We start from the raw sequence: 14,302 nt of genomic DNA on the forward strand, positions 1-14,302 counted from the left end.
TTCTGTGAAATTTTTCACCACTAGAGTGGGGCGTCCTCATAAAGCCCCGTGTCGCTATAGATAGGGTTAAACCTCTTCCTATAGTCTGCCCACAGTTCAGTGGTGGCATCGAACGTTACGAAGTTAGGTAAAGATACCTGCTGTTGTATTGTTGTTGGTTGTGGTCTTGAAGTTTGGGCTCGCATTTCTCGTAGTTGTTCTATAAGTAGTTAAATGTCTGTTGTTCTTGGTTGGCAATTTGTTGTTGCAGGACTTCTATCAGTTTCTCCATGTTTCTAAAATCCTGTAAAAATTCTGTAAAGATCCTGCCGGTGACGCCAGTTAAATGTCTGTTGTATTTTGTATTTTGTCTGTTGTACTATAGCGAAATCGATTCTTAATTTAATAAATTACACTAAGAGGTTAGATTGTTGTGCAAATGCCAGCATTTGATGAATGCAAATTAGCAGTACAATCTTTTCAGACATATAATAGAAATGAAGTAAGTAAGGTTGCCAACAAGTAACAATTCATCAACCAAGTAAATGAAAACTACTGACCTCTTGTACTTTCTACCAAACATTGTTCAAAAGCAACGCTATATATAGCAAATAAAGAAACGCAAAGGATGCAAATGAAAAACGTGGTACAGAACGCTTAATTGATTACGACGCGCAGTGCGGTGGTAATCAATTCCAACGTCTGTACCAGAAAACGCTGAATGTAATTATGTAGTGAGGCTGGTCACAAGTTACATAAAATCAACGTAAATTAAATGGCGACTATAACAGGAACCAAGCTGCAATTACAAAATTTAACGATACCAATACATCACATGCTCCAATTACGTGTAAAACAAATGATTCAACGGCCATGGAGGGTATTTCTGCTAGCGGTGGTAACATGAGCGCCGATCCCTACAGGACAGCGGGACATGTCCCCACCATCTTTTTACATGTCCCCACCATCTTTTTACATGTCCCCGCCATCTTTTTACATTATTTTTATAAAGTAATATGGAAAATATTAACCAAATGTCACAATTTTATTAGTCAGACGTTTAAATCTTGGAAAACTATTAGTTTAGTTAAACTAAAGGTTTCTGGAATATTCTAGCATCTGTAGTCTACCTGAATCTTCATTCTGATGAGTCTTTGCCTCAGCCTGCATCAAAACTGAAACCAATTTGTCCAACAAGATGGCTCACACGTACAGCTGATGCTGTAAAAGCAGTGCTAGATAATTATAAGTCAGTATTGGAAGCCTGGAGGCTGAAAATGATGATGATGATGATGATGATTGGAAGCCTTGGAAGTAGCCGTGAGTCAATTTGATTTAAATGTAGCAACAACTGCAATTTGGCTTTTGAAACCTTTTTCTCGTGGGTCAAGTGTGCTTGGGTTATTAGCGGCATTGTCTGTCATTCAGTGTATGGAACGTTTTAACAAAGCCTTGCAGGGTTGCACGGTGACTGTGGCTGGCATGCTTGAAGGTGCTGAACTTTGTAGTGCTCCACTAAAGACTCCACCATCTATGAAGTGAAGAAGAATTTTATCGTGTCTTTGTAAATGCTGAGAGGCTATTGGAGGATTGCAACCTTGAGTCATTGCAACTGTCACGTCCCAAAAAGATCCCAAATCGTCTTCAGCACGAACATGGCCATCGCCAACCTCCTCAACTTCAAACACCACAGACGAAATATCGGTCAGAGTATTTGCAGTCATTGACAGCGCGCAGCCAAATCTTACCATTTCAAGTCGACCGATCTTGAGCACTACACCATTCTACAAGAATCACTCTTTAGTGGAAAGCTACAATCACATGTGGTAGACGATTATCCTGAGTTCTCTGACACAGAGTCCCTTGCACAAAAATTATGCTTCTTTCAAAAGCAGTACAATGGCCTACAATGGAAAGTCGGTGGAAGATTTTCGAATGATTTCAAGATGATGCTATCCGCTGTTCGGCAAATGTTTCTGCAAGTGGAACTTCTTTGCGACTTTTGCTCATATCACCAGCCAGCTCGTGTTCAGCTGAACGGTTACTTTCAACTTTGCGACGTGTCAAAACTTGGTTACGATCTACCATGACACAGAAACGGCTAAATCATGCAATGGTCTGCCATGTGCACAACAAAGTTTTGAATTCGATCAACCTCCATGACCTCTCCAAGAACTTCGTTTTTACTTCGCCGGAGACTCGTTGCTGAGTATTTGGAGGTGTGCTGTCCAATGCTGACATTGACAATTACAATATATACATATTGCATTACACTTGTACCTACTGTATTTGTTTGTTTCTCAGAATAGACCCTCGATCTTTCTAGCTCGATTCGCTCGTCGCCCGTTCCTACCTTTTCTAGTAGCCTAAATGTCCCCACCAATTTTAGAGAGCGATCGGCGCCCATGGGTGGTAAGGGTGATAGGTCCAGGAGAATACGACAACCTCCAGTGTGGCACAAAGATTATCATCTTGAGTAGTGTATACGTTGTTGGTGCAACACCATATGAACTGTATTGTTATTTCATTCTTAGTCGTTATCCTTGTGTTGTGTATTGCTCTGCATTTCATTGTATTATTGTCCTGTTCAGTTATATCTTAGGTTTTTCTAACAAATGGGGAAATGTTGTGTCTTGCTTCACTGCACACGTGCTATCTGATGAGTCACGCTCTCCTTGATTGCCTTCAGCACGCATGCAAGCCTGCATGGCTTGACGGTGGCAATCGAGCAGAAGGTGACAGAGATTGAATGAGATTTGTTGAGCAGCGGTCACGTTTAGGAGAACGTACATTACATTGCATGTCATCTATTTTCGAGTCGTGCTGCTGAACAAATTGCAAAAGATTTTCGATGCTGTGTTGTCAGATAAATTATCTGCACCATGTGTAAAGTTGATTGATCTATCTTGCGTTGTTTTGGAGTTACACGAGCTCAAAGTGCTAGTGTCGAACCGACCCCCCGCTCGCAAGCCAACTGGCCAAAAAACCTCACAAGATTTACTGTTAATCCAGGAATTTTCAGTTTACAGATGAAAACATAAAGATGGTAAATAAGCAATCTAGCTAGAAAGTTCGCATTTTGTGTTGCACATTTTGAAAGTTAGTGATTTGCACAAAGGTTATTTTCCTTAGTTAAGTCAAGTCAATTTATTTTGCTTTAACAGCGCCATATATTAACAAACAAGCAGAGTAAATGTAATTGTCAAAACAATGCATTGTACAACTGTTGGTTAGATTATGGCGCAATCAGGATGGTAGCGAAAGACCATAAGCAGTCATCTAGTCAGCCACCACCCCATCACAGTAAATCTAACTACACATTCATACACACTAGTGTGCAGAGGCAGGCACACTACTTCAATGAATAAAAAGGGTTTGCCACTGAGATTGAAAAACAACTGCTGTTGGTGTGAATCTCCATTCTGACACTGAGTAAGCCGAGGATGAAGACTCAAACCAGCGACCAAGAATTAACCAACGATCAATATGTGATTGTGTGCTGGAATAAGTTACAGCTCTTGCGAAATTTTTCCTGAAATAACTGGGAAAAGCGTGAATACAACCACCGAATTGCAACAATTATTATGTAGGCCTACAATACAAAAACAGGACAATTTGATACTACGGTACTGTAGAGAACAAAGATTAAGAAGTAGGCTACGATATGATAATATACTGTAAAGGTAAGTTATCCTTTGTATTGAGCACTTAAGGTACGCATGTATATTCATGTACCAGTTGGTTTTTGAAATCTTTTTTAAAGTGATGGAACGGTAAATCTTTTATGTCGTGTGAAATGTCACTCCACACTTGCACACACAAGAAATGAAGTGTTTTTTTGCCAAAGTTTGTTTCAAACCTGGGAAGAAACAAATCTGGTTTTACCCTTATGTCTTGCACCATATTGATGTATGTCGTCTAGTTTAGCAAAGTAGCCAGAGAAACATGCTGGCAAAAAAAATATTTTTGTACTTGAACATGAACTGTGCATATGCCAGCTTTGCAAGATTATTCACTTTTAATACTTGAAATTTGTTGTACATGTAGGTCGTCGAAGTTTTCCTGTCACCAAACAAGCACGCTCTAATAAATTTGTTCTGAATTACTTCCACCTCGGGTACTAACGTTTTATTGGCCCTACCCCAATTAATTATCGAATATTGAAGATGTGATTGAAATAATGAAAAGTATATTAACCGTAATGTGGATATTGGGACATAGTATCTGATTTTGTAAGCAGTGCCACATACTTTACTCAATTTTGTGCAAAGGTCAGAGATATTGGCGTTCCAGTTCAATCTGTGGTCCATCGTTACTCCAAGATATTTTACTTGATCAGTTTTGTTAATGTTTTGGCCGTTTAAGGTGAGAGAGAACGATTTTGTAACAGGAGGATTTCTACAAATGATCATAAAATTAGTTTTAGTGTAATTAAGCGACAATTTATAGGTTTTCATCCAAATATAATTCTTTTTTATTTTTTTATTGACTTGTTGTTCTAGGCAAGTCAAATTATGGTGTGTCATGTTTAGGCTGGTGTCATCCGCAAAAAGAGTGGTCATGAAAGAGGACGCAGTAGGCAACAGGGGCGTTGACAGGGGGTCTAGATGGTACTTTTGGACCCGGGCCCGGAATATTCAAGGGGCCCGGATTTAAAAAATTCCCCTCGACTTCATACATTATTAAGATCTTAACATAATCAGATCTAAAGGAATTGCCATCAGAGGTTAAAACAGCCATTTCAGCCGTCAAATGGTAAAGAACCGGGCCTCCTTCTGGGTACTTGGCCCACTTCAGCTTTCTGATGGTAAAATAGCCACTTCAGCCACCAATCAGTAAAATAAGAATTTAGTCTAGGGTCATTTCATTATAATACAGGCATTGATTGGCACCACCTAATTTTTTTATTGGCTTAAAAGGTGCTTCTCACTTTTCTGAGAAGAATTGTGCAAATTTGATGAAAATCACATAAGCGGTTCTCGAGTTATAAGTAAAATAACCCTTGGCCACTAGGTGGCTTCATAGATAAAAAGCAATAGAAAAACGGCAATATCTCAAGAACCGCTCAACATATTTGGATAATTTTTAGCTCTACCCTCTACCCCCATTATTCTGGGGTGGGCTATACGTTTATGAACATTAAAACAAGTTTTTGCTACTACTTTTTGAGATACAAAGAAAATGACCTCTTGTCGTTACTCACCAATAAAACTATGATGCGTAACTTTAAAAAAAAATTTTTTTTTAATTGGGTAGAGGAAAGATTGATGAAAAGTTTGGCAAAAACAGAAAAGTGCTAAAGTCTCAAAGTCCTGCAAGCTAGTTCAAATTGGATGGATTAAGTGCAACCATATTTCTTTTAAACATGTCTATGACAGCACAATGGTGTGATTAAGGGAAAACAAACATGACTATGATATCACAAAGGAGTATTTAACCTCTTCAGGGAACCATCTTTCACTACTTTTAAATGTGATTTATGCAGAAAGTTGGGACTTTAGCACTACACTGTTTTTGCCAAACTTTTCATCAATCTTTCCTCTACCTAATTAAAAAAAAATTTTTTTTTTTTAATTTACGCATCATAGTTTTATTGGTGAGTAACGACAAGAGGTCAATTTCTTTTTATCTTAAAAGTAGTAGCCAAAACTTGTTTTAATGTTCATAAACATGTAGCCCACCCCAGAATACATGGGGGTAGAGTTAAAATTTATCCAAATACGTTGAACGGTTCTTCAGATATTGCCGTTTTTCTATTGCTTCTTATCTATGAAGCCACCTAGTGGCCAAGGGTTATTTCACTTATAACTCGAGAACCGCTTATCTGATTTTCATCAAATTTGCACCATTCTTTTCAAAAAAGTGAGAAGCATCTTTTAAGCCAATAAAAATTCGGTGGTGCCCAAATTTTGAAATTTTGTCTGTATTATAATAAAATGACCCTCATAGTAAGTTATAGTGATTTCCCTAACCACGAATATTACCCGAAACACGAATTTCAAAATAAACAGGCTGATATTAGTTCAAACTCAAAAACTGAAATGGCACAGGTAAGAAGTTTGCTATCCCTATTTCTGCACTAAAAATTAGACCAAAACCGCTTTTCAGATTGCAGCGATCAGCAAATGTCTGACCTAGGCCCAAACACCTTTCCCAAATCAAATTGAAAACTTTCTGACTGTCTGCAGTGCTGTAAATTCTCTTCTGGTGAGCCTAGAATGACCAGTGAAACATCGATGGAATCGGGAAGTAATACTCTAACGCCATGTGACAAATAAAAGTTCAAAAAAGCAACCGCTAGATAGAGATAGTAAGCTCTGCGGTGCAAGAAATTTTAAGATTGCGCAAAATTTGTTAAATGACCATGCTCAAACAACATCAATAAAAGTTTGTACACAACCTTTATATTCATAACATTGTCGATGAAGAGGGTCCGAAAATAAATTGGTACCGGGCCCGAGAAATCCTGTCAACGGCCCTGGTAGGCAAATCGTTCACATACAATAAAAACAGCAAAGGACCAAGGACTGACCCTTGTGGGATGCCGCATTTGACAATCGAAAAGTTTGATGATATAGAGTTAAGTTTGGTGCATTGTTGTCTGTTGGTTAAATAGGAGTTCATCAAGTTCCATATTTTTCCACTTAAACCATAACGACATAATTTGTCCAATAAAATGCCATGATCAACAGTGTCAAATGCTTTACTCAGGTCAAGAAACATGGAGCACGTATAGTTATTGTTATTTAAGTTTATGAGTAAATGATCATATATGTGAGTTATACTGAGTTCTGTGGAATCGTTTGTCCTAAAACCGTGTTGACTGGGAGTTAATATATTATTTTTATCCAGAAATTTGATTATTCGTTCGTACAAAGGCTTTGCAAGAATTTTGAAGAACGATTGCAAAAGAGATATTGGCCTGAAATCGGTTAAAGCGGTGGGATTGGATACCTTTGGTATTGGGATGATTTTAGACAGCTTCAATGGATCTGGATAGGTCTCTTGAGCAAAGCAGTTGTTGTAGAATCGAGCAAAAATAAGTAAAATAATACAATTTGCAAGTTTGATGAATTTTGTCGGGATATCGTGTATTCCAGGAGAAGTTTTTGTTTTCAACGTCATTATGATGTTTGAAACCTCACTGGGATTGATGTCTTCAAGTAAAAAACTGGATGGCATGTTGTTGTTAAAAAATCTGAAGAGGATACGCCAGTTGGTTTTATTTTACTTGCCATATTAGTAGCAATATTGGTGAAGTGCTCATTCATTAGGTTTGCAAAGTGGGTTGATTCAGTTTTGTGTAAAATGTTATTTACTTCCATGTTGGTTGGAAGCGATGATGTTGACTTGGATTTGCTAGTGATCAATTCGTTAATTACTTCCATGTTTTCGATGCATCAGCTTTGTTTGTTTCAAATAAATAAGTGTAGTGTTGTGTTTTAGCTATTCTTTTTATATGCACCAAGCGGTTATTGTAAGCTTTATATTTCTTTACTTTCATGTCATCTTTGTGCTTATAGCACATAGCTCGATATAGTCTATTTTTTGTCTTTATGGATTTAAGAATTCCTTTTGTGATCCAGGGTTTGTTTTGCAATTTAACTTCATTACGGGATAATTTCCTTACAGGTGCGTGTTTATTGAGTGTTTTTTGAAACGCGTCTATGAATTCACAGAATTGTGTGTTGACGTTGTTTTTTGTTAAATCAAGAGAGTTCATAGCAACATGCATTTCAGATAAAAAGTTTTCATTGTCAAAATGCCGCATACATCGTGTCAATTTCGGAACTTTGGTTGGAAATTCAAGTTAGTTACGCTCAAGAACACTGGTAAATGATCAGAAACATCATATAAACAGATACCGCTGGTTTTGTGTTGTTTTTCAATGTTTGTATAAATATGGTCCAATAAAGATGGTTTACTGATTTTAGAAAATCTAGTTGGATGGCTTATCACGGAATTACAACCTATGGCCACAAGTGAGTCCAAATACTTTTTTACTTTAGGGATTTTATTTTTATGCATAAGGTTGATGTTGATGTCTCCGCAGATGATATATTGTGATTTCGTCTTCTCAATTTCCGCCATAGTTGATATTATCCTGTTTTGAAAATTTTCAATGTTTGGTCCAGGATGCCTGTAGATGACACCCACGACTGCGCTGTCTTGAGAATTAGTTTTTATCTCGATCCAGAGGTCTTCACAGTTTGGTACAATTACTGTAAGCTAATATCATTACGTACAGAATGTGCAATATTATTTTTAATGTAAAGTGCAACGCCACCAGCATTTGTAGGAGAGTTTTTGTGTAAAAATTTGTATTCGATAAGGTTAAAGTTAGCAACACAATTGGGCTTTATTTTAGTTTCAGAAATTGCAATAATATCTGGTTGGTGATTAATTTCGGCCAAAAACTCTTCGAGTTTGTCTTTGTTTTTACTTAGGCTGCGGGTATTGAAGTGGAACAAGGAGAGCTTTGTTTTTTTACTTTCTTGAAAGAGTTTTTTAGTATCTGATGTAGAGAGGTAGTTTTTGGAATCGAAATTGATGTTAGTAGTGGACATTACAACAAACACAATAAAAATGACTGACATATACATGTGCAATGAATAAACACAATATGACTGGTTAGGCTACGGAGTGACTTTCAGTTGATGGACGAAAAACTTTGAAAAATATGAAATATTTAATTTAGCAAAGATATTGGAGATTGATAAAAATACTGCAAGTAGGCTAATAATTTAAATTGGAAACTAGGAACTAAATTAATTTACGGTACTTATATTAGTTGATGAACGGTAACTCAGTGCAAAATTACGTCAAGCAGTGATATAGAAACAAATGAATTGAGTTAAAATGATATTATACCTGATTAAAAGTAGGTTATGCAGCTTAAAAAGAGAATTAAGACTGGCGAGGATAATGGATAAATTCACATAGACGTAGCCTAATTTAGTCGGTTTATGATATCAATCAATGTTGGAAAACGAAATGTAAAACAAGAGAAAAAAAATACTAGCTCGGAAGGTGTAAATTTCAAAACAACTATTGTCACGTCACAAACTATGAAACTTATGCAACTATGAAAAAAACAAATCAGCAGTCAATCTTTACCTAGCAGCCTAGCTGATCACTCCAATATTGTGCAGAACTACAAATTAATAGGATAACAAACTAAAAATGAACAAAAAATGGAGCGGTAACGTACAATGAACTGTCCAAATTTAATCTTTTTTCCTCTGAAATTTGTTTTGTTTCCAATAAATCAGCGTTTCTCAACCTGGGGGTCGCGAAGGTCATTTCAAGGGGGTCGCAAAGATATTCATAAAAAAATTTCGAAATCGCAAAAATGTCCAGATAAACGAAAATTTTTTGCACTTTAGTATACATTAATGTCGTAGCAAGTGACTGATTGGTTGCACTGTTACGAATGAGAACGGGTAGCTCGGTTGTAGGCCAATTTATCATCGTTTGTTCAAGTAGAATGAAAGTGATGCCGCGTTTGTACGAAGTCCGTTTTCTACCGCTTTAGATGTTGGTGATATTCCAGATGAATTAGGCTACAAGACCAACTTTATGATCTTGAAAATGATTCTTCCGCATGTGACGTTTTTCATGAAATGCCACTTTCTCAGTTCTGGTGTGCTATGCGTAAATCATACCCACAACTATTTGAACTAGCTTTTCGAATATTATTTTCATTTGCCAAAATGCTTATGCGAAAGTGGTTTTTCTGCTCTTGTCCATTTGAGAGTCGACGTTTGTTAGAACATCAGTGCTGGAGTACATTCGAAATACTGAATAATACGAACTTGCTTTATTTGGACGTGTGGGTTTGGGGTTCATTTTGCGACTCCAGGTTGCCAAGGCCATGCTAAGAATTTATGGTGATTATGATCAGAAAAATCATGTTTGAGTTATTAACTAGTTGTTTGGTGTTTGTTAATTTGATGATAACCACTGTTGAGTATACCTGCTGGAATGGACAAATCATTGCGGACAACTTGACTTGTTCAGGAACTTACGAGTGTGATGACGGGAAGGATGAGCACTGGTGCCGTCCATCCGTTAGAAGTCAGTTCAACAATTCCTGTAATGATGGCGATTACCATTTCACAGAAGAACAGAGATGCGATGGTTTCACAAACTGTCTCAGTTGCTTTGATGAAGACAATTGCACTAATCAAGTCAGGCGCAACTATTTTCGCTGCGATGTCGGATCCTGGTGCGGATCATTAACTACGTTATGTGATGGGGATGCTGATTGTCTTGATGCATCAGATGAAAAACAAATTGGATTTGGTTTCAAATGCAATGGTATTCTTATCAACGCATATGACCGAACTCAAAATTCTACAGCTGTTCCTTATCGATGCATTGTACCACAACAATCTATGCTGCCAACGTCAAGGAAGTTTGATAAAAAAATTTCAGTCTGTTTTAACAATGAAGACGATTGTTATACGTTCAATGAAGATGGGAAGGCAATCTTAAACATTTCCAAATGCTGGCCTTGTCTTGATGGAACAATTATACAACGCCAGCAAGTGTGCGATACTGTGTTTGATTGCGCTGACTTATCGGACGAATGTTTATGCGAGAGACAATTTACCAGCGAAATTTGTGATCCTTTGCTTCGTGACAACAATTGCGCCCAAAACAAAGTTCCATGTGAGTTAGGAAACAAATGCATTGATGTTCATCAAGTATGTGATGGCTTAAACGACTGTTCTAATGGAACTGATGAAATGCGCTGCAAAAATACTCCTGATTGTCCAACTGCAACAATTGAATGTAATGGGTAAGACAGTGACTTTAAACCTTTGTTGTTAAAAGTTGTCAAGTACATTAGCTACCATAACCATACTAAACTACCATAATTAAACTATGTAATTAAATTATCGGATGCGCATTGACATATAAGTTACTTTTAAAGATTGTTTTGCATTGATCACGTCGAAACACATTCTCATACCGTTGGATTTCAAGCCACCTAGAACGACAAGACGCGTCAATTGACGCATAAATGATTCAGATAAATTCAAATAAGTTTATTCTATTTGAATAAGGTTTAAGGAATTAAATAATGTCATGTAATGTGGTTTAAAATTTTAAAGTTTATGAAGCTGCTCTGAAAAATTCTATCGATTACTATTATCATTCTTGGACTTAATTCATTTTTAACGTTTAGCTTCTGTTTTGCGCTATCTTATGGCTGCAGCAGACCTTGAGCCTGAAAAATTAAAATCAAGAAAGCAGCAGTACACTTATTCAGGATGCAGTTTGTTACAAGCAAAAAATCTATCAAGTGGAAAGAACAGTTTAGAGAAAAGAGCTTGGAATGAGTTAATAAAACTGAAAATCAACAGGATTAATCCAACCAGGAGAGGAAAGAAAGCAGGAAAGTGTTTCAGAAGACCAATTTCAGTTGTATGCACAAAATCATCTAGTAGGCTTATAACTTTTCACCGAAAACAATACGATTTGAACTTAACTAATCTTATTCCAGTCCAACATTTTCCCACTTCTGGTAAATTTCATTCTTCTCTAATTATTTGATGTTTAAATTTAAAATCAATCAAAAATAAAACACTTTTCTTAACTGACCTTATTTTTGACTCCAAAATTGATGTTTGTCCCCTGACTGAAACTTGGTTAGGAAGTTCAATTGATGGCCATGTGCTAAGTAATGTCACTTAAGGTTATGACATTTTGCATGTTCCCAGATCTCAAGGAAAGCGTGGTGGTGTGGGTTTCTTGTACTATGTCTCTGCCAAACTTGACAAGAGTAAAATTTTAGCTAGCTATCAGTTTTCTCAGTTTGAACATATGAAATGTATTTCAATGCATGGTAATATTCCAGTATTAATTTGTGTAATTTATCGACCTCCTCGTTCCATAAAGAATGAATTTAAAACAAGCATATTTTTTAATGAGTGGTCTAACTATTTGGAACAATATTGTCTTTATGTTATAATGAAATTATTGCGACTGGAGATATAAATTTGCACCTTAATAATATTGGTTCAGTAGATGTTGTGTAATTTAATCTGGTATTTCATCTGGGTTTGGATTGAAACAATTGTTTAATGATCCAACTGATCTTAAAGGTCACACGCTAGACTTCATGTTAGTGCAATCTCATACAAACATTGTCGTTGATAAGCCTGTAGTCATTGATCCATGTCTGTCCAATCTTCAAGGTGTTTTAGCCACAACACACAAGGGAGTGTTTTAGCCCTCCATCTTGTACAACATTTATACCAACGACCAACCAATCAATCCTCGTACAAGAAGGTTCCTATACGCTGACGACTTGTGTATAACAACGCAACACAAACACTTCACTTCTACGGAGAGAGTACTCAGCGATGCTCTGGATGGGCTAACAACATATTACACGGACAACCACCTGCGTGCCAACCCCAATAAAACACTTTATCTTTTGTGTCAAAAATATTGGAAAGAGTAGTTGGCAGAGAGTTAAATAATTTCTTAACAGTTTGTCTTGTAGGGGGTCGCTGGGGACTTGGTAATTTTCAAAGCAATATCACTAAAGAACTACTCGATCCACACTTTTGAAGTTTTTTCTTTTCCTAAAAATTATTCAAGTATTCATTCCGCTTTTGTTGTATTTTTAGACATACATAATAAAAATGAAGTAAGTAAAATCGCAGTGACAAACAGACTGTCGACATACAAAACGTAATAATAATAATAGCGAAACAAGTAAGTGAAATCCATTGACCTCTTGCACTTACTTAACTAAGTGTACAACAGCAACGCAATATATAGCCAGTTAAAAACGCAAAGCATGCAACTGAGGAACTTGGTACAGAACGCTAATTGATAACGACGTGCAGTGCAATTTTTATTGCTTTGTTTTGGAATGCTTGGAGTTTGTCGACGTGTGTCTTAAAAGTGGAACCCCATATTGGTATTGTATATGGGGATGCACAAGCGAATGATGTAATTGAAGTCTGGTTTTCGGAGGAATGAAAGATTTCAATTTAGACAAAATGCCGACGGACCGAGCAAGTTTCGATTTTAGATCATCGATGTGGGGTTTAAACGAAAGTTGATGGTCAATAGTTACTCCTAGATATTTAGCATGGTCAAATATTTCTAATTTATCATCGTTGTAGAGAACATGGATTTTGTCTAGATTGCTGTAGTATTTTTTTGGCGGAATTAGTAATAAATTTAAATTAGAAGCATTGATGGTTAACTTGTTGGCATTTATCCAGTTATTGATTTCAACTAGATCCGAATTGAGCTTGTTTTCTAACAGAGTTAAGTTTTCAGCTTTGACAATGAAACACGTGTCATCAGCAAACAATCTTGATATTGATGATAAGCTATTGGACAAATCATTTATATATAACAAGAAGAGCAATGGGCCTAGTGTAGATCCCTGCGGAACGCCGCACTCAATAAACGGTTGAGTGGAAGAGTAATTGTTAATCTCAACATATTGTTGACGGCTATTCAAATAAGATGAGACAAGGTTGTTTGCTACTCCCTGGATACCATAGTGGTCAAGTTTGCGCAAGAGTCGTTTATGGCAAGAGTATCGAAAGACCTTTTTTTTACCTTTTTTAGATCCAAGAAAGCAAGCCCTGTGAAATCGTTGGTTTTCATTTGATTGTAGGAAGTGCTGATGATATCGAAAGCGGCATGTGTTGTAGAGCGATCAGCACGGAATCCATACTGCGTAGGATTGAGTAAAGAATTTTGATCAATGAAACAGGAAATCCGTTTAAATATTAGCTTTTCGAATACTTTAGAGAAACACGATAACAGTGTAATGGTGGTCTGGTATAGTGTAGTCGGCCGACAGCAATTTGATTGTTTTCCAGGCTTTCCGACTGCTATGAGACAGATCTGTGGATTCGATCATATCTTGCCATATTCTTCTCTTTTCGCTAGCGATAGCTGCCATCACGTTTTCTCCTGCTTCAACTGTAGAATGAGAGAAAGGATCTGATTGGAATTTTTCTTTGTAGTCTTCATAGAGGTCTGCTGAGTCTGAGTTCAGACCGGGGATGTAACGTGTCCTACAGCCTCTAGGAATGTTTTTTCTTGACGCTCTTCGTACAGCTTCTATAAATTCAAGGTGTTTATCTGATGACGTATGTAAATTGGCGATGTGGAAGTCCAGATCTGAAGTAAATCCCTTCCAGTTAACTTTTCGAAAGTTGTATTGTCGTTGATATGGGACATCCTTTGGAGTGACAACTGCCTTGATTCGAAGGCGGATTGGACAATGTTGAGTATGTGCGATTGGATCCAATATGTGCTTCACACAGCCCATAGTGAT

The sequence above is a fragment of the Aplidium turbinatum genome, chromosome 12 (genome assembly GCF_918807975.1).
Source record: "Aplidium turbinatum chromosome 12, kaAplTurb1.1, whole genome shotgun sequence".
Taxonomy (NCBI): domain Eukaryota; kingdom Metazoa; phylum Chordata; class Ascidiacea; order Aplousobranchia; family Polyclinidae; genus Aplidium; species Aplidium turbinatum.